This window comes from Saimiri boliviensis, chromosome 10 (genome assembly GCF_048565385.1).
Source record: "Saimiri boliviensis isolate mSaiBol1 chromosome 10, mSaiBol1.pri, whole genome shotgun sequence".
NCBI lineage: Eukaryota > Metazoa > Chordata > Mammalia > Primates > Cebidae > Saimiri > Saimiri boliviensis.
Window position 1 is genome coordinate 13,098,629 of NC_133458.1, and position 21,394 is coordinate 13,120,022.

A 21,394-nucleotide genomic window follows, 5' to 3' on the forward strand; every position below is an offset into this window, starting at 1 on the left:
AATGTTTGATTTTAGTTTTTTGTTTTTGTTTTTGTTTTCTAATATTAGGATAGCAGCCTTTAAGGAAGCAACAATTCGAGGGTCTAGGTCTCATAAAGTAAAAGGTAGTCTGTACCAAGTAAAAGCTATACAGTATTTCACATCACCATAAAAGTCTGTACAGCATAAAAATATATTTTGTGGACTTTTTTCTTTGCTTATCCTATGCATCAGCAAAAGACAGATTATTATCATCATTATTTCTGTAGCCGTCTTCATCATCCAAATGCTTTATAGACATTGATTAGTTAACTCTTCTATGAACCCTGCCAGAAAGGTCAATAGGATTAATCCAAAGGCAGAGCAAAAAAGCCCTGAGGTTAAGTGATTCATCCTTCCCTCCATGGACATCAGTGGAGGACAAGATCTGAACTCCAGAGTTCTTCTATCTGAAGCTGTTTCTATCCCTGCTGACATAGGTGACAGTGAAAGTGCTTTTTCTTCCTTGGTACAATTGATGTAGGGAAGACTCAAGATTGTACACACTTACGGGTAAAGAATAAACTGTTGTCCTTTGTGTGTGTTCGGCTAAAATAAATCCACTTGGGGGAAATTTTCAATTTGTGGCCAGAGAAGGTGTTTCAGGTCAGAGCTCTTATATCTTTATGCAATCGTTTGTGCTTTCTATAAATATTTATCAAGGTTCTACCATACCTCCAGAGGCACAGTCTGGGCTTTAGGAAAACAAGAGTGAATTTGAGAGCCAATGTCCTGATTCCATGGTGCTTACTCTTGAGTGAAGTGAGAGAAACGATAGAAACATTAAAGAAACAAGAATACCAACACACAGTGATAAGGCCAGGAAGAGAGTTAACGTAGGATGTTGTAGAAACTGGTAAGCAGGCGTTTCTTTAGATTGGGTAGTCAGGGAAAGCCTCTCTGAGAAGGTGGCATTAAAAGTGTGTGACAAGAGGGAGCCAGCCATGTGGAGAGGAGAGCAAACAGCAGAAATAAGAGCTGAGCTAAAAGGTAAGCTACTAAAAGCCCAAGGGAGAAATGAGCTTGGTGTGTCCAAGGACTGGAGAGCAATTCAGTGTGGCTTGAGGATAGTCAACAACTGGGAGAGCGGAATAATTTAAGGTCAGAAAAATAGGCAGGACCAGAATGGGTAGGTCAGACAAAGCAGCTTGGAGCTTATTCTAAGTGCCTTCGGTAAACTGCAGAGAAGTCTTAGGTGGTGATGAGACAAAATCTTATTCCTATTTACCAACATTACTCTGTCATTTTGGGGAAAAAGAGCTCCAGGAGAGAAGCCAGTTAACAGGCTATTGCAGTGGTTCAGGTGAGAGATGATGGTGACCTGAACTGGGATGGAGTAGTGCAGATGGAGGTGGAGAAAACTGGATGAATTTAAGATAGGAATTGACAGAAGAATTGGCAGGACTTGCTGATAGATGTGGGAAATATGAGCAATGAAATGGAAGGAAACTATTTATTTAGATGAAGAAAGAGAAACAAATTATTAGGAAGTGTTTGAAATCTTAGGCCTTTCGTGATGCATTAATGGGGCTCCAGGATCCTTACTTTTTTTGAACAAATCAAGCAGATAAGAAACATTTCAAGTATGATGGCAAGGGTGATGTAATCTGGTTTCTGGCTTTTCACAATAGTAGGTGATGGGAGAAACTAAACTAGAAAACTAAATCATTACGCAACTGTTTAAGAAAATCTTAAATCTAAGACCTATTTGGGCCCACCTGAAATTATTAAATACAGAATGAATTCAAGTAAATTTTGTGATCACGTATTTATCAAAAGTGTATTTATGTTGCAAAGCATAGAGCTATTTTAAGACAACATAGAAGCAACCCAGCCTTCATGAAACATATTCTGGTGGGGGAAACCTGGCAATGAATAATTAGCACAATTAATTAATTTCAATTGTTATGAAGGAAACAAGGGAGGAATATGAGCTATTCTGGGAGGTCATTAGGGACTTCTTTAGGAAGTGAAATGTAAAGGACTTAACCATGACGATGCTGTGACCATCACTGGGATATAAAGTTATAACTCATACTCTCACACTCAACAATTTACTGACTGCAGCCATAATGTCACCATCTTCAAATTCTGAAGAGAGAGTATTTGGTCCATTGACTGCCTGGTATCAGGACAAGTGGTACATTCCTGACCCGTTTGGTTGTGACTTGGGAATGAGAGTGTACCAAAGGGAATAGGGGCCTATAATTTCCAAGGACTAAAGAAGATGCTTTAGAGATGTTGGATACGACCATAAATTGAATTATGTTTCTAATATAAGCCTCTGCTCACCTTTTCATCCCCAGAGCTCCACAGAGTACCAGGCATACAGGAAGTGTTCAATGTTGAGTGCTGGATTGAGTGAATAAATGAGTAAAGGCAATTAGAGACATAGCAGAAGGCAATTTTTGTCACCTGTTAAGTAGTAAGAACGTCTATATACCAGATCAATGATGGCCCTCTCCCAATATGCTGCTATCATCACTTCCATCATCTTTTGGAACTGTGCCTCACTTACAGACAGGCTAACAAAATTAGGTTGGAACTATTTCGATTATAATTGATACCTGATTTTTATTTTTATATCTGAATCCAGTGCTTCTCAGACTTTACAGAGCATAAGAATCACCTGGCAGCATATGTGAAAACACAAAATCCCAGGTCTCACCCATTTCAGAAGCGCCAAAGGAGAACCCAGGAATATGAATTTTAACAAAGATCCCAAGTGATTAAGATGTAAATGACCAAACTGACTTTGAGAAATACTGACCTCTAGTCATTCTCTTCCCATGTCCAGTGTACCACAGATCTAAAATGGTCCTGTAGTTTCTTTGCCTTCCATTGCCATTGTCACTGACAGTTTGGATATTTTTCAGTCACATTCCAATAGCCACACATCTGTTCTTTCTTCAGAGTCCCTATGTCTCAATCCAACTTGCACTTTAATCCAGTATATCTTCCCAAAACAACGATTTCTGGACTGAAACAAAAAGTAAAAATGACTCTACAAAGTAGCAGAATATAATATGCTTACATTTATACTACAAATTTGAATTCTAATTTTTCTCCATTTTAGCCTCCTCGAATTTGAAGCCTTTTACTTTATACAACACCAAAGACATCCTACTTAAGTGCTTTTCCAAAGACTTTCCTATTTTATATGACACAATACTCCCCAAAAGGAAACCTAAAAACAACAATAATCAGGAAGTCTAGTCTTAACCCAGCGTTTTTCAAGCTGGCTGTGTGAATGTGAGTAATTTCCTTAACTTCTCTGGAATCCATTTGCTTCATCTGTGAAGACAGAACTGGCTTCAACTAGTAGCTGTCACACATTTTGATGACCCTCCACTGTAAGAAATAGGTCATGACAATGAAGTCTCACAAACAGCCACAAAACACACTTACTGCATGCGATGGACTCTGGTATTTTATCTCCCAACCTACTTTATTCTATCATATTATTTCTTGCACAAAAATGCTAGTTGCAGCTTTCTAAATTGATTTCACAACACTGTACCAGATCATAGCTGCAGTTTGAAAAATACACAGATGATCTTTATGATCTGCTCTGGTTCTAATGTTCTATGATAACGGATAAACACGGCAGCTCTTTTGCATACTTGTGTGTCTTCCCAATTTATATATTTTCACTTTTATAGATAAACTCTAGGGGAAAAATAGATTTGCTAAGGTTATCTGACAACTCTGATAAAACAGTATTGATACATGTTATAAATCAGTTTAATAACGATACAAGCCAATGGAAAAAAAATGGATTTATTTTCTCATTTTCCCTTTGCTCCAGGTACTGATTGCATCACAAAAATTCTTATCATGATTGAGGAAGAGGTACCAAAATTGAAGTGATGTCCCTTCATATTTTGGTTATATCACTTGGCTCTTAGCCCTGGCTTCACTGTAAAATCAACCTGGGGAAGTAAAATAAGCAAAAAACACCCTCATTCTGGAACTATTAATTTAGACTATGAGAGAGTGGAACTGAATCATCAACATTTTTTAATCCCTCCAAGTGAGGGCCGAGAAGAACTAGATTAGCTGATACTCCTCAAAAGCCAGTGTTCTGGCTGCCTAGTTTAGTCCAATGACAGAAAACAAGGGAGATGGCAAGCACTCTTGCTTGAATGTAACATTCCCATTTTTCTCCCTTGTCCTTACATTCCTCCCCTAAGCTTCACACTATTCTTCCCCTTCATCATCTTCATAATCCAAAATTGAGAACTGCTACCTACTGCAATTTAAGCAAGAGTGTCTTCAAGTCCCAAATCTGTTCCATTGGCCCTGCTCACACACCTTTCCATTCTTGAGCGCAAATGCCATTTGAGAAGGGTCACTTTATAAACTATCTATCCTTTTCTCTCTGTTCTCCAACCTGCTCTGCAGAGGGGAAATATAAACAGCTTACAGATGCCTCATTTTGAAGACCTGGTAATAGGGGAAGAGCAGGAATTAACAATCACCTCCACACAGGTGAGCACTGGGAAAAGTGGGCTAAGAACAGTTGGGGATCTGGAAGACACAAGCAGGCAAAAATGGCCACAGAGAGACTCAAGGGACTAAAGGGTGTTAGAAGTCATGATTTGGCTTCAATGCAACAAAACCTAAATTTTGAGTGAATCACACATTTAAAAATCCGTTGGAGAGAACAGAGATTTTGAGAAACATACCAAAAAATTAAATGAAAAAATATAACAAATATATGTTTTGGAAGGTTACAGTGCTTTTGGTTTTTGCTCCGTAGACTTGATTTTGTTATAGTGATGAGTTTTTCTTAAGAAACAAATGAATAGAATTTTGAGATACAAGGGCTTTGTTTTGAATTCATAAATTCTCATGTCAGATGAAAGTTACTGGCATTTACATGCTTCCTTATCGCCACCTGGTGTGCTTTAAAATAATGCAAGGGAAAGATAGCATAGTGCAACTGAGTTATCAATGGAAAATCGAAGCTGGTGACTAAGCAGTTTATTAACAGACAAATACCCTTGATGTAGCTCAATGAGCCGCAGATGTAATATGGGAACATCTCATTCCATAATGTGGCTTTCTGTGGCCTGCAGAACTGATGAAAGGGCTTTCTTTTGTTTTGAGATTATGACATTTTGATGATGTTATTTTAACAAAGAATAAAATTATAAATAATATTACAAATAATAAATTATGATAAAAACAAATAAATTTTTAATTTTTAATAATATTGGTGCAAAAAGGTGATGGTGTTTTATTTCATTATGTTTTGATTTCCTTACTTGGCAAAAATAGGATAAATTTGGGAGAGGTGATCAGCTTTTCTGGAGAAGGCTAAAAGAGGTATCAGAGAACTCAGGCATCACCTCTGGCTTTCTCTCCTCTCCCCAGCATAAGGATAGGACTTTACTTAGGTTGAGTCAGTTCAAAATCTGCACAGGAGTGCAGGTGAGATAGATATCTCTTTAATGGAAATGTGCAGACGATCAATACAACTGCTTCTGGAATGCTGAAAGGAACGCCACAGAAGGCTTGTGGTGAGCAAGAATCAAGCCTCTTCTCAATGCTGGCGGGTTTCTACCAGCTTGGAAGATGTTACCAACAGCCATGTGCTCTCTAGAGAAGCACGGGGAGGGAAAGCCACACTGAAATACCATACTGCATCTGCTCACACTCTGCGGGGCTCCCTCATACCTACTGATTTCTGTGCTAGTCTCAATACGGATTGGGGCCGCATAGCAAGTGTTGGGGAGAGTGTGTGGGCAATTGTGTGTGAGTGGTGCCTGGTGTGTGTTTGAGTATGCGTGGTTGTGCCTCTGTGAGTGAGTGCAGGTGGTTGTGTTTGCGAGTGTGTATCTGAGTGTGTGTGGGGTGTGTCTGTGTGTGTGAGATTATGGCTGTAGTGAGTGTGTACATGAGTGTTGGTGATGTGAGTGACTGTGGGAGGAAATAGGAGTTTGTGACTGTGTGGGTGTGGGGTTGTGCTTCTGTGGATACGTGTGAGTGTGGATAAGTGTGGATGAGCATAGGTGACTGTGGGAGTGTGAGTTTGTGAGTGTGTGTGGGGGGTGTTTGTGGGGGGTGTGGGTGGCTGTGGGTGTGAGTGTGTGAGTGTGGATATCAGTGTGGATGAGTGTAGGTGACGGTGGGAGTGTGAGTTTGTGAGTGTGTGGGGGAGGTCTGTGGGTGTGGGTGTGTGTGAGTGTGGATATCAGTGTGGATGAGTATAGGTGACTGTGGGAGTGTGAGTTTGTGAGTGTGTGGGGGAGGTCTGTGGGTGTGGGTGTGTGTGAGTGTGGATATCAGTGTGGATGAGTGTAGGTGACTGTGTGCTGGAGTGTGAGTTTGTGAGTGTGTGTGTGGGGTGTTTGTGGGGGGTATAGGTGGCTGTGGGTGTGAGTGTGTGAGTGTGGGTATCAGTGTGGATGAGTGTAGGTGACTGTGGGAGTGTGAGTTTGTGAGTGTGTGGGGGAGGTTTGTGGGTGTGAGTGTGAGTGTGGATATCAGTGAGGATGAGTGTAGGTGACTGTGTGCGGGAGTCTGAGTTTGTGAGTGGGGGGGTGTTTGCGGTGGGATGTGGGTGGCTGTGGGTGTGAGTGTATGTTTGAGTGTATGTGTGAGAATGTTCTCTTAACACAATCCTGAACCGATAGCTGTGTTTTACTGCTCTTTCTTTCCCCTTCACTCTCCCATTTTGCGGTGGTTGTTGGACTTTTACTGGGCTATAAAATCTGCCAATCTGGGAACTATCGATAATGGTTGATGAAAATAACAGGATGTAAAAGGAATGGACCATTTGGGGCCCTTATTCCCTGTGGTTTCTTACCAACATGAGTGTACTCTATTAATTATGAAACATAGATGTCAAACCAGCAGATCCTGGGGAATGGGTGGCTGGTGGGAGGGAGGGATTCCTGGGAAATGGGAAGCGCACATTACTTGAATGTGGGAAAAGAAGCTGAATTGGGAGCCCAAGGCAAAGGCTGAAGTCACAGTTTTACTTACAATCATCTCTGTGGTTGTACAACGGTCTGTGAGCGTGAGCTTACAGGCACGTTTCCTCAGCAAGAGACAAATTTTAGAAAGAGAAACCTCAGATCATTAGAGGCACAGGTCACTAAATACGGTTTCTACCCCTTAGGTTTTATATAATAATGGTATTCTTACCTCTGAGGTTTTAAATAATTGTGGCATTGATTGCTAGGTTGTTTAGCCCCCTTCTTCTTTATACTTTTCTTCAATCAATATTATAGTAAAAAGCTTAAGAAAAAAATAAGAACAGCATTTTATACTTTGAAACTCTTTGAAAATTAGCCTTATGATTAAAATATTTATTCATTTTCTTAATTCTGTTCACCTATACATTTAATATTCTTTAAAGTGGTTCCTGATTATTCAAGAAATGCTTATTCTCTTTCTTTCAAATACATCAAGGGTCTATTGCTAGCAGAATTCTGACAGCCTCCAAAGCTTTAGCAAAGCTCACCAAGTTGGTTTAATTCAGTAACAGCCTCATTAACTTTACTAGATCAGGGAGAGTCTCTCTGCCAAAAATTAACCTATTTAGCACAGAAATGGTCCCTCTCTGCTTGTAATTGTCATCTCTCCGAGATCACTGCAGTCACACCGTCACTCTCCTACAAGACTGAGATCTTTGCAACTTATAGAATGATCTGCTATTTTACAATATTGGGATCGTTTAAAGGGCTATGCCTATATTTTCTCAAATATAGTCTATGTTGTTCCAAATATAGATTTTTACTATAATAGAGTTATAGCAATGACCTATCTTTTAAAATCTCATTGTTAGCACTAATGCTAAAGTGCTCAGTGATATTTATTTCAGATTCTTCCTTTAAACTCGTTATTTCTATTTGCAGAAAATGAAGGAAGTTGCTAACATATTTCAATGGAAAATTTTTTTACCACTGATTTAAGCAGTAATTGGAAAGAGAAAAGTAGCATACATGAAAAGCAGTAATAGTACTTTCTCATTCTGTAATCACTGAAGAGTGGGAATTGTGTATTATTTGATTTTTATTAATACTTGTAAAGGCAATATGTCAAATTTGAATACTTTTGTTCACTTTCATCAAATTAGGTTCTCATTGCTTTTTTAGCAGCTCTGGCTTACAAAGCTTAAGTTATATTTGTAAAATGAGCAGTTAAGTGTTTTATTGATGAGAAAAATTTACATTGGAATGAAGATGTATTACTTAGAATCATAAAGTGATTGAGCTAGAAGGCAGCTTAGAGATAATATACCCCAATGCTCACTTTGAGTTTTTATTTTATTATTTCACAGATGAGAAAACTGAGTCCCAATGAATTGCTTAATTCCACAGATCTACTTAGCAGGGGGAAGAATTTACTTCATTTTTCAAAGAAGTCAGTAATGTATATTGCCTTAGACTATGTACCTCAAAAGCACAGTTTATTTTCAAACTCTATCAATAATGGTAATATTCAGTATATGTCTGATATTTAATGAATATTATTTGCTATGGTCTTATGATTATTACATTCTTTGCAGGCCAAATAGGTGACAAATGCAGTCATTGATATTATTTTTATTCAGAGATATTTTAAATATAAATAAATTCAGTATCTTCCTTTTTTTATTAATTGAATTGCTTGGGTTTTTGTGTTGCTGGCAAGAATTTTAATAAGCAATTGACTTTTAAGATGAAATTATATTCTTAGCTAAACCTAATATAGGCAGAAATATAGAAGAACCTCCATAACCAAGAGAAAAATTATTGAACCTTGAGTCCCTCAGGCAAGTCAAAGCCAGACCAAAGTGCTTAAGGTGATCTACCTCCATTTGAAAAGAGAAATACCCTAACTCCCAGCTCACACTTTGCAAAAGCGATTTTACATCTGTGTCAGTCATGAACAAACTCCTTCTTTAAGTAGCTTCAGGCTTTAAAGTCCCTGAGACTAGCCCTTAAGAATTGTTAAATTTCTTATCTGGCCTTTTTCCTAAAACTTTCAGATCCCAATGCTTAACTTCATCATGTAAAATAGGACTTGGTGTTTTCTTACAGATAGATAAGGCAGACTTCACCAACTTGTATTAATGCAACAGGGTTGACATTAATCCCGGTCTTTTGTTTTATAAACAAAACTTTCAAATGACAAAGAAACTAAAAGTCACAGTAATATTTCGAAAACATTCTTTGGAATCTCTCCAAGTTAACAGCTTACAACGAATGAAATCCCTCTGGTCTTTTCCCCTTCTCGCAGAATGGAGTGGTTGCCAGCATAATGCAAATGCAGTTAGCTGCCTCATAGCTTGCCCTCCAGCTGCCATGTGTAGAAAATCTTTGTCTCAAGATAGGGGAGATGGTCCTTGATGCTTATAATCCGCTGAGACAGGGAGGACTCATTCATGTCTTGCTTAAAATCAAGTTCCTATTAGGTTTGCTTTGCACAGAGCTGCCAGGTCCAGGCCACCTTTCATGAAATCAGGTTGTACAGTCAGCAACAGGAATGAACAGGAAAAAAAAATAGATTATACTTTTTCTCTTAAGCAAGAGAAACACTTGCTTAACTAATCGAATCAAAACAAAGCCAAAACCACATAAAAGGCATTGGTTTCACCTATCAACCCATCATCTAGGTTTCAAGCCCCACATGAATTAGATACTCGTGCTAATGTTCTCCCTCCCCGTGCCCCTGACAAACCACCACAGCACATGTATACCTATGTAACAAAACTGCACGTTCTGCACATGTATCACAGAACTTAAAGTAATATAAAAATAAATAAATACAGAAACAACTAAACAAGTAAAAAAAATGGTTTACGTGGAATTACCTGAGTTTTCTTAAATGAGAATGGTCAAGCAGAAGACTGAGTCACAGTCATTTGTTTGCTCAAATCAGCCTCAATCTGAAGTTATACCACTTTCAATAAAGATAAATCCCAAGGAAAGCTTATATAAGAGATTTCATTTGGAAAATGTGTAATCCAGTTGACAATACCTTTGGAGAACAAACAAAAAAAAAAAAAACAAAAAACATTTCACAGGAGTAACCCTCCTGGCCTCTTAGGATACTTTTTTCTCTGAAAAGAAAAGGAAAAAATATTATTCAATTTCCAAAGATTCAAGTAAAATTAATAAGATTTTAAAACCATCTATCCTATCTTTGAGTTTTTGAATCTGAGTTGTCAAGTCTGCTGTTTAACTTTTAACTCATAGTTACACAGTATTTAACGCCTTTTCCAATAATAGAGTAAGTACAAGGAAGGTAAGTAAAAGGAAGAGGAAATCTGAAGTATTATACCTCAAACTGAGATATAATGAAACATTTTAGTTTCTGTTTTATAAACATTCTCAAATATGTTCGTATATTAAATCAATTAAAAGCTATTAACGTACTCTGAAATATTGTCTGAAAGCTCAGGCCTGGCAGTGTTCTAGGGTCTTGGACTACATTGGTGATCAAAACAGACAACGGCCTTTCCTTCAGAGGCCATGCTGTGAAATGGGAGAGTAAACATTAAACTAATAATCATCAAACAACTGAGTGATCAGTATTATACCATTCAGGCCAGGTGCATTGGCTCATGCCTGTAATCCCAGTACTTTGGGAGGCCAAGACAGGTGGATCACTTAAACCCAGAAGTTCTAGGCCAGCCTGGCCAACATGGTGAAACCTTGTTTCTACTAAAAATACAAAAAAAAAAAAAATTAGCTGGGCATGGTGGCACAGCCAGCTACTCGAGAGGCTGAGGCACGAGAATTGCTTGAACTCGGGAAGCAGAGGTTGCAGTGAGCTGAGATTGTGCAACTGCACCTCAGCCTGGGCAACAGAGTGAGACTCCATCTAAAAAAAATATATATATATATAAAAATTACATATATACATACACACACACACACACACACACACACACACACACACACACACATATATATATGTGTATAATTTGAATTACAGTTACAGTTCTAGGGTTATGGAAAGGGGTTTATGAAAAGCATGGTGGGGAAGAGTCCCCCAAGGAAGTAGCACTTCAACTGAAGCCTGAAGAATGGACAGAAGACCAAAGACTAGTCAGAGAAGAATGTTCCAGACAGAGGAGGCTCTGAGGGGGAAAAGATTAGGTTTGTCCAGAAACTGAAAGGATGTATTTCATACAATAGGTGATTTTGAGGCAGAAAGATATAAAATGGGGCTGAAGGGTTTAAAAAGCATTCTCTGACCTGGAAGGATTTTGGTCTTTATCCTAAATGCAACAGGAAGTCATAAGAGAGTAATTCACTTTGTTTCATACAGGGCTGCTTTATGATTCCCACGGGTCTTGGGCACCTTTGTCGGTCCCTTTTTCTATAAGACAGATAGAAGACAGAGAGTCAATAGACACATATATAAATTTTATTATAGCATTGGCAAAAAGATTAAGATAATCCAGACCAAACTATATTCATTTTTCTTCTGATATTATAAGAAATTAAAACATTTTTGTGGTCCCCTAAAATTGTCATGAACTCATGGCCCTGTGACTACTGTGTCCAATGTCTAAGGCAGCCTTGGTCTTATCAGGAGAGAACAGATTTTAGCCAAGATAAAGCAGAAAGCTATTACACAGCTGCAGGCAAGAGAAGGGGGCACACAGAAGCAAGAAAAAAAATCAATAAAATATTAATTTCATGTTTAAACAGAAAATAAAACACAGCATCTACTCAGACACTAAAGTATATATTAAGAAACTTAAGCCAATATTTACTAAAAAGAAAAAAAAATCACACTATGCTCAGTTAAAAAAAAAATGACAGAAGAGAATAGGAGAGAGAGAAGGGAGGCAAAGTCAGAAAGCTGAGTGGTGAAAAAGAACTAGAAGCCACGAGGGAGGAGGGAGGTAGAATTATGGAGAGAGAGAGGGGAGAGACAGAGAGAGATACAGGGGAGCGGAATAACAGAAAGGAATATGGAAAATCAGGTGGGACTGTATGTGAAAGCTCTTTGAAAGCAAATCTGCTGTAAAAATGTAGGAGAGTGTAATAGGAACCCAGGGAAAAATTTTCTTGGGAGCCTGAAGCCAATACGTTAAAAATCCTCTAATGATCACCCATAGTCCTTTGGAGGAAATCAATAGAATGTGGGCCATTATTGAAATAGTCATATTGGAAGGACAGAGCTCTAAAAAGGAGCATGTGTAGAGCTTGTTAAACCAAACATTTCTGCAAAGAGCTGCCTTAGTAGAAAAAGCTGGCAGGCATTTGTAACCAGAATCATGTGTATGCTTGCTAGAAAAACCACATGTGGGAATTTTTGCTGTTTACCTTGTTCTCTTGGTAAATCTCTTGGCAGTATTGTTATGTGAAAAAATTCCAAGATGGTTTATAAGTCAATGTATTCTAATAACCACTCCCTCTCTTCCTCCCAATAGAGTTTGATAACATTTGAGCCCCTGTCATAGTGCCTTTTTATGCTGTTCTGTAAAGGGAACAAGAGGGACACCCTTTAAGCCCAGCAGGAGGCCTGGCTGGCTGGGGTGAGAACCCTTTCTTGACACTTCTACCCACTACTCTGCAGTTGTGATGTGTACTTTTATGTGTCAATTCGGCCAGGATGCAGTACCCAAGTAATCAGTCAAATTCTAATCTAGGTGTTGCTAGGTATTTTGTAGATGTGACCAATACTTACATTCAGTTGATTTTAAGTTCTATAATGTGTGTGGGCATCACCTAATCATTTAGAATGCCTTAAAAGCAAAAAACTGATGTTTCCCTTAGAAAGAACAAATTTTGTCTCAAGATAAAGATGTTATATTAGTCTGTTTTAAACTGATATAAAGACAAACCTGAGAGTGGGCAACTTACAAAAGAAAGAAGTTTAATGGCCTTACAATTCCATGTGGCTGGGGAGGCCTCACAATCACAGTGGAAGGCAAGGAGGAGCAAGTCACATCCTACATGGATGGCAGCAGGCAGAGAGAGCGAGCTTATCCAGGGAAACTCCCATTTTTAAAACTATCAGACCTCATGAGAGTATTCAGCAAGAACAGTATGAGGGAGACCAGCCCCATGATTCAATTATCTCCCACCAGGTCCTTCTCACAACACATGGGAATTATTAGAGTACAATTCAGGATGAGATTCGGGTGGGGACACAGAGCCCAAAGCATGTCAGATGTCAATTCCTGCCCAAGAGTTTCCAGCCTGCTGGTCTGCCCTACAATCTATCTTTTCAGACTTGCCATCTCCTGCAATTGCAATTGCATGAGCCAATTCCTTGAAATAAATTATATATATATATATATATATATATATTTATTTATTTATATATATATATATATATACACACACACAATTTATAATATATGTAATATTATATATAATGAATATAACATATAATGCATGTTTCATAAATAATATAAATGTATACATTTAATATATAGATCTCACAGATATAGTTCTGTTTCTGTGGAGAACCCTGACTGATATACATTTTGATACCAGGAGCGGTTCTAGAGGAATGCAGTCTTAAGGTTGGGGTTTCTAAATTGGCTCTGGGGATTCCAGAAATGTTTCTTTAAGCTTATGAAACTTAAAGGCACTAATGACTCTATTTCCAGTGGTGAAGAGGGCACTGATACTCCATACTGTCATGTTTTCATCAGCTTGGGCTGTCATATCAGTAAACCACAGACTAGGTGGCTTAAACAAAAATGTATTTTCTCACCCTTATTCTGGATGCTGGAAGCCCAATATCAAGGTTCTGCCTCATTTAGTTCCCAGCGAGGACTGTCACCCTTGGAGATGACAGCCTTCTCACTATGTCCTCACATGGTCTTCCTCTGGTGCCTGCCACAGAAAGAGAAAAAGTGAGCTCTCTGATGACTCTTCTTATAAGGACATTCATCCTACTGAACCAGGGCCCCATCCTTATGTCTTTATTTAATCTTAATTGCTTTCTTCCTCCAAATAACAGTCACACTAGTGGTTAGGGCTTTCACATATGATTTGGGGAGGGGGTCATGAATATTCAGTCTATAACATCTGGCAATAAAAATACACAAAATACTATTATTGGGTATCCCCAGTCAAATACTTATAAAGGCAAAGTTCTGGGTGAATGCAGTATTTGATATCTTAGAATATTTTTATCAAAAAGTAATATAATAATTAAAGTGGTTTATTGCTCCGAACTGTAATAGAGGAAGGGAGGAAAAAGAAAGGATTAGCTTAGGGCTTCAAATTCCCAATTCGAATGCAGTATAACTTACCTGAAAGCTTCCACATCTGCCCTGAAAGGTGGTGGTAGCTGAGATTTCTGAAAACCAAAGGCAGAGATTCATCCTATGAGTGGCTAAATGACAATGCGAATTGAATTCTCAACCTTGTAGTGTGGGGCTAAATGACTTTTTATTGGGGAGAATAGGCCCGTGAGTAATGGATCCAATCAACCATCTCGACAGAAGCCAGAAATAGAAATAAGGTTATCCAGGAAAGATTTGTAAAGGACCTGCTTGTCTGATGGCTTAGACCTTTGTGAATTACGTGGACAACTGACAAGGTTTTTGGACAGCAGAAATGCTTCTGGCCTGGGTTGAAAAGGGCCCAGACACACTAGACACACACACACGTGACAATAAAGAGTTGGAGACGAGTGAAGCAGCTATAAGTCAATGAACACCAAGGACCACGGGGAGCTACCACACCTGAGTGGGGCAAGGAAAGATTCTCCCTGAACGTTCTTAGAAGGAGCCTGGCCCTGCTGGCACCTGAATGTAGACTTTTAGACCCCAGGACTGTGAGAGAATACATTTCTGTTGTTTTACTCCATCGAGTTTGATGTAATTTGTTACAGCAGTCTAAGGAAACTGACATCGCAACCACACTGGCAAAGAAGCGATTCACATAGTTCTCTCTATTGCGGAAGACAGATACACAGAGAAACTGTGTATCTGTTCTTCCTTTTTGTGATATTTGGTCATTCAGGGGAAATGTGGCTTTAAGAAAATTTTTTAAGTTTTACTTATATTTTTTCAGCTTTCCCAACATCCATAATAAACCCCGGTGTATCAAAGGATTGATCTATGTAAAGATGATCTGAAAAGAAATATACCAAATTTCCTTTCTCTTGACTCAGGCAGTATTACCGCTACTCATTATTAGTAAGGGGATAAACAGAGCAAGCAGAGAAAAGGTTGAGGGGAGATTAAAGGGAAGGCAAGAGAGCAAGCTCATTTTAAGTGCATGCCCTTTGAAATGGCATCAGAGGCCCGAGTGGCAGTTGGCAAAGATCTAATGGGAAGTTTCAGGCTCCAACTTCATAAATAAACTGTGTGGGTTGGAAGAAATCTCGGATATCATCTCATCTAAAGACATGATATTTACCTAGAGGTACAGCATTGGGCATCATTTTGGCATACCTCGGAGGTGAATGCATGTAGATCAGGCCTCAGAGGAGCAGACACTAGCAGGATACAGGCACAACACTGATGTCTGCACCCAATAATTTGGAGGCAACCCAGCAGAAGCAGCAGTACGGTTCTCAATCAGTGTACTACGACACACTAGTGTGGCTCTCTAGGAGGCGGGCCCATCACATTTTAGTCACTGTGTAAGATTTATGGGTCAAGGATGAACCTGGAAACCATCGTTCTCAGCAAACTGACACAAAAACAGAAAATCGAACACCACATGTTCTCACTCATAGGCGGGTGTTGAACAATGGAGAACACATGGACACAGGGAAGGGAGCATCACACACTGGGGTCTGCTGGGGGGTAATGGGGGAGGGATGGGCAGATGGGGAGGTGGGGAGAGATAGCATGGGGAGAAATGCCAGATAGGTGATGGGGAGGAAGGCAGCAAACCACACTGCCATGTGTGTACCTATGCAACAATCTTGCATGTTCTTCACATGTACCCCAAAACCTAAAATGCAATAAAATATGTATTTTTTAAAAAGATTTATGGGTCATAATCATAGGTCATAATCATACGACTTCAGAGATATCTTTCACATGGAAGGTTGAGCTGAGTGGATCCCATTCCATAAATATGAGCTATTTAAAACAATATATTTCAAAGAAAGGTCTTATGTTTACCAGAATATGAAAAAGTATAAGCAAGTAGGGTGAGGAAAATAAATGTTTCTAAAGAAAACACAGTGGCAATGTGGTTAAATAAGTCCAAGAGAATAAAGACAGTGGTGGGTGTTTTGTAAGACATTACACCGAAGTCTTGTTTGTATTATAGTTAAACCCAATCTTTAAAACTGTTTGGGGAATCTTTGATCACTTCCCATATGCTGCTAACAATTGCATGATTTCAAAAACGTTGAAGACAACTGCAATAAGGGCTTTCATTATACTTCATAGATTCATGTTTTATACAAGGAACTACCAACCTTGGTTATCTCTGCCGTCAAATCACAATAGACTGAAAACAGTCAATTCGAATTGGGAGGGTTAAAAGAGGAAAGCAACAGCCAGGTAATAAGGAACTCAGCACCTAACCACTGGTTAGCTACCCAGAAAAAAAGCCAATTTGTCACAAAAACTGTGCCTCTCAGATACTGCCCTAATGCCTTGAGCTTAAGCTGGGTTCCCACTGAGACTCAGCCATGTGAGGGCACATTAGGTGGGCTGGTGAGGTACGCACAGATTATCTATGTTTAAGAAAACAAGAATTTTGAAGCCTCCAAGAAAAAAAAAATATTTGAGGCACCCCATAGTGTCTGTTGTTCCTGTGGCTCTTCAGCCAAGTCCCCACGAACTTGTCTATTCTTAAGAAATGATTTGGCTGGAAGTAAGAAAAGAGAGACTTGTTTCCACACAAAATCTCCATGAGACCTCAAAAGCAGAGTAAGGCAAAAAAAAGAGGAAAAATGTTCTCTCCACTTCCTAAGAGTAACTTCAGAGATGCGACCGTACCACAATAGGAGCTTGCAGACATCACAAGAAGTGGTTCCAGAGTCAGTGAGTCCTCCAGGGGCAGTGAGTAACAGAGTCTTCACTTATTCACAGTGGTAGAAGCAGGGGCCAGACACAAAGCATCCGTGGGCAACAGTCCGCTTAGTGACATCTTGCCTCCACAGCAGCAGGGACAGCTTGAGAGTTGCAGATGACAGTGACTCAAAGAAGTGATAGAAACACCTGTGATTGCAAAGCCAGCAGCCGTGGCAGATTTGAGGAGTCTTCATTTTTATTCCCTGCCCCATTTCTGTTCCTATTTGTTAGTTCTTGGGAAATATTGGCTACATGAAGAAAAGGCATTAATTATTTGACAAACGCTATTGAAGATAGCAGGTGTTGCATAATACATTTTAGTAGTGTTTTCATCAAAATGGTTCATTTTTCTAAAGTTTTTTCACTTGAGGGTGTATGTTTCAGTTATCTGTGAAATTCACTTATGTGGAACAACTAACTCCCTGACACAGTCAGATAAATAAGCTGTTGTTATAATAGAGTGCTAAACACTGAACAAATTTGATTAAAGATGGATTTAAGAACAATTTGTATTAAGACAATTCTTTGTCTAATTAGGAACAAAGGGACTTCTATTTTCAATAATTATCTTTTAAAGTTGGGCTAGATTTTGTGAAGGATTGATTGTATTGTCCAATTCCTTTTTTAATATTATTATTCTTCCTTTCCCTCCCTGCGATAACCTAGCTGCTAAAAATGTAAATTTATGGCTGATTTCCTCTGTAGCATAAATATTCAAGTTCTGAAGTCAGCAGAGTTGCCTCAGAAAGATTTCTTTTACCAAGGGAAGGCAAGCATTTAACTGCTTCACAGCTAGCTGTCTTCTCCTGCTTGTGGGCTGCCTCTGCCATTCTTTGATGCTATAAGACTATGAAATTAACAACTGAGTATTATGATACTCTGCAGGGCATCATGCATCTGGCCCATGGACACATGTTGGGCAGTGTGACATGGATGAGCAACTGCAAATAGAGATCAGATTCCTAAATTAGATTGGCTTTTTTTTTCTTTTTTGCAACAGTGGCTTTCATATCTAATTTGCATACTGTACATTATCAACCCAAATGCTAATAAAATGTGCCCTGAGCAAATTGTTGCTTTGAATAGCAAAATGAAGTCTGTGAGAAAAAGGAGAAAGTACTAGCCAGGAGAATTTCAATATACATGCATCATGTAATAATTTTTTTCCGTGCTTTTCCATTAAAATACTGGGTTTCTTTGTCTAGAATTGATTGTTTTTATGTGAGAAAGACGTATGCTTGTATCTGGACTTCAGACTGGCTATCTCACATCTGAGGCCAGAGCAAAAGGTAGAAAATGTGCAAACTGGGAACCTCACCAACAGGGTTCAGCCTTGAACAAGATCACTGATGAGTCATTCTTGAAAAACTGCTTTATAAAGAAATATATCATCCTAAATTTCAAGACAAGTAAACTCAGATTTCAAGACAATTTCAAGACATTTAGCATATAATTTCCAAAAAAAGAGATATGAACCTCACAATCTAGGATTGAGGATAAAATGAAATATACATTCATATACATATGAAAGTGCAATGCTTAATACAGTGCACATTCAGGGTAGACACTGTCAATTCACCTTTAGCTTTAAAAAAAAAAAAATAGGGACAAAAAGAAACAGTACCCAGAAGGCCTGAGAAGATGTCATGTTTTTAGACAAAAGGGTGTGTGTACCATTTTTGTTCTTTGTCAGCTCAGAAGAGGCTTTCCACCGCCATCCACTTTCCCCCAAGAAACGCATTGTCGTCTTAGTCCAAACAGATATCCTGAGGTGAATTTTTAAAAATCCATATTTTAGGCTCAGATCCAGCTACTTTATGGGAGCACAGAGCTTATGCAACAAGGACGGATCTTTTAAAAAGTTCTCGATTCTGACTTTTAAAGCTAACAAATGGAAGATGCTTTACAGGAGATACACCAACAAAATACAGGAAGTTCCAAAACATGCATATTCACTCTCACCTTCATCTGTGACTGACACAATGCCAAAACCTGCATCAGCTCTTTTTTTGAGCCTCTTCCATAAACTGAAGGGTCCTATAAAGTCTGGTGAAGGACTGATAATTTCTCTGAGAATTCTCCAGAGACCTAACAAGGGAGTAAAAAGGACACAAAAAGAAAACGACAATTCTTTCTGCTTGATGGGATGAGTACCAACTGCTATATGGAATGGGTACCAGCTGCTATATGGAATGGGTAAGTGGCTCCAAAATTATTAATTCCAGTGTATATGTTATTCAACTCTCATATTTAATAAATTAAAAACATAAATTTTTTCAGCCAGGCACAGTGGTGCATGTCTGTAGCTTCAGACACTCAAGAGGTTCAGGTGGGAGGATCACTTGATCCCAGAAGTTAAAGGCTGCAATGAACCATGATTGCACCACTGTACTCCAGCAGGGGCCACAGACAGAGACCCTGGCTAAAAATAAAATTAAAAAAAAAGACTTCTTCAAATATAGAATACAGATATATCAAAGATATATTTCACTAATTAATGACAAAACCTACAGAATGGTAAAACTGGTTCAAAGCAAAATTTGAAAGACTGAGTATATACGGGAACTGAAAGAAAGAATGCTGGATCCTATGTGAGGTCACATGTTCTGCCAGCCTGTAAAGCTGCAACCTTCAGTCTTCATTTTGATGAACAAAAATTTCTTTCACCCTTACAGGATAAAATCTAGATGTTAGCAACATGAAATTATGCATAGGCCTGATCCCAACAGAGAGCAAATAGAGTTATCTGGATAACTTGAATTGCCTCTCAAGAAATGTTTTTCTGCTTTTTTTAAAAGGTGATTTAAGAGAGTTGTAGTGATTTCATTGCCCTTCACCATCTGAAATATGCCTTTCATCTTTGAAAACCCAGCTCAGAATCCCCCAAACTCCCCACATTAGCAATCTCCTTTGTGCTACCTGTAGTTGTTTGTTTTTGTTTTGTTTTGTTTTTCTGGGGGGTTGCTTGTTTTGAGACAGTCTTGCTCTGTCACCCAGGCTGGAGTACAGTGACACGACCCCAGCTCACTACAACCTCTGCCTCCGGGTTCAAGTGATTCTTCTGCCTCAGCCTCCCAAGTAGCTGGGCCTACAGGCACACACCACCATACCTGGGTAATTTTTGTATTTTTAGTAGAGACAGAATTTTACTATGTTGGTCAGGCTCCTCTTGAACTCCTGACCTTGAGTGATCTACCCGCCTCAACCTCCCAAAGTGCTGGGATTATAGGCAGGAACCACTGTGTCCAGCCATGTACTTTTCAAGTTATAACAGCAGTTGCCATTCATTTCTGTGTCTGTCTACCCCCACCACAAGATTGTGAGTTCACTGATATAAAAATTGTACCTTCATCTTAGTATCTCAAAAGCCCCCCTCACTACTACTACTGCATTGATCATCCTCCTTGACTGTGAACAGGGACCAGATTTACATCCAATGTTATATAATATCTCTTTATTGGGGGCTTTATCAACCTGTCTGAAAGACGGCTAGGTAGTAGCAAGTTTTCCATTAGAATGGGATAATCAGCAAAAAGTTACCAAGAATGAATGAAGTATCAGTCTAACACATGTTTAAATGCACAAGCCACAGTCACATCATTTTATTTATAATATTCATAATTATATATACAGTATCTTAATTGGTTTAGATTTATTCTTCATTTTGTACAAAGGACTGTTGTCAGCTACAACTGTATGTGGCAAATATGCATTCATCCAGGATTTACAAGGCACTCCTGCCCTAATTAACAGACCTTAAATCCAATGAGTAGTAAACTCATTTAAATTTCAATAAAATTAAATGTCCATGTTTATGCAGTCCTTTATCTAAATGCTGCCATTTGAATAGCAACATTTATTTCATTTTTCCCTTGGTTTCCCTTGATTAAACTTATAGTAGATTGTTGTGAGCCTGAATTATCTGAAAAAGAATTCTAAAGAAAAGTTCTTGGCATTTATTCAGAGTAGAAGGATGGAAATACTAAAGTTTTAGTGGTAACATCTGAGTTTCCACAATGCTGCAGATTCTTCCCAAAGCTGGAAAATAACATCAGTTAGACTAAACTCTAGTTAAGCAAGATCACATCCAATCAAAAATGTTTGTGATATAAAGAAAATGTATGTTAAGACTTTACTGTTGAAAAACACTTCAACGTGCTTCTAAATGTATATTTAGAAAATTATTTAGTAGCCATAAGTGAATATTACTATATAAGAGAAGATGCTACCTCCATTCAGTAAAGGAAACATCATGAAAAAAGCAGCTGACTTTGGTTCTAGTCTAGGTTCTGCCACTAAACAATCAGATACATGGAGAAGAAGAACTCCCCTTAGTAATCTGAGATGGGTATTTTTTTACATATAATTAAAGATAAATTTGTACCCGATATTCCCTGATACCTTTTTCAGTTTTAGTAT

At 38.6% G+C, this 21,394-nt stretch overlaps 2 long non-coding RNA genes across 2 annotated transcripts in view; both read right to left on the reverse strand.

Moving 5' to 3' along the window:
- The window catches only part of LOC141580163 (uncharacterized), a 73,149-nt gene extending 63,695 nt beyond the window's left edge, over positions 1–9,454 (reverse strand). The window contains exons 1-4 of the long non-coding RNA XR_012512255.1: positions 9,214–9,454; positions 7,174–7,266; positions 2,789–2,998; positions 2,311–2,370 (exon numbers count right to left, since the gene is read on the reverse strand). This is a non-coding gene — a long non-coding RNA (uncharacterized LOC141580163). The remainder of the gene's footprint in view (positions 1–2,310; positions 2,371–2,788; positions 2,999–7,173; positions 7,267–9,213) is intronic.
- Positions 9,455–11,111: 1,657 nt separating this feature from the next.
- LOC141580164 (uncharacterized) lies at positions 11,112–17,441 on the reverse strand. Its single transcript, XR_012512256.1, has 4 exons — positions 16,901–17,441; positions 14,243–14,289; positions 13,699–13,820; positions 11,112–11,340 (listed from the first exon to the last, which is right to left on the reverse strand). It is a non-coding gene; the product is annotated as an uncharacterized LOC141580164 (long non-coding RNA).
- Positions 17,442–21,394: the final 3,953 nt, after the last annotated feature.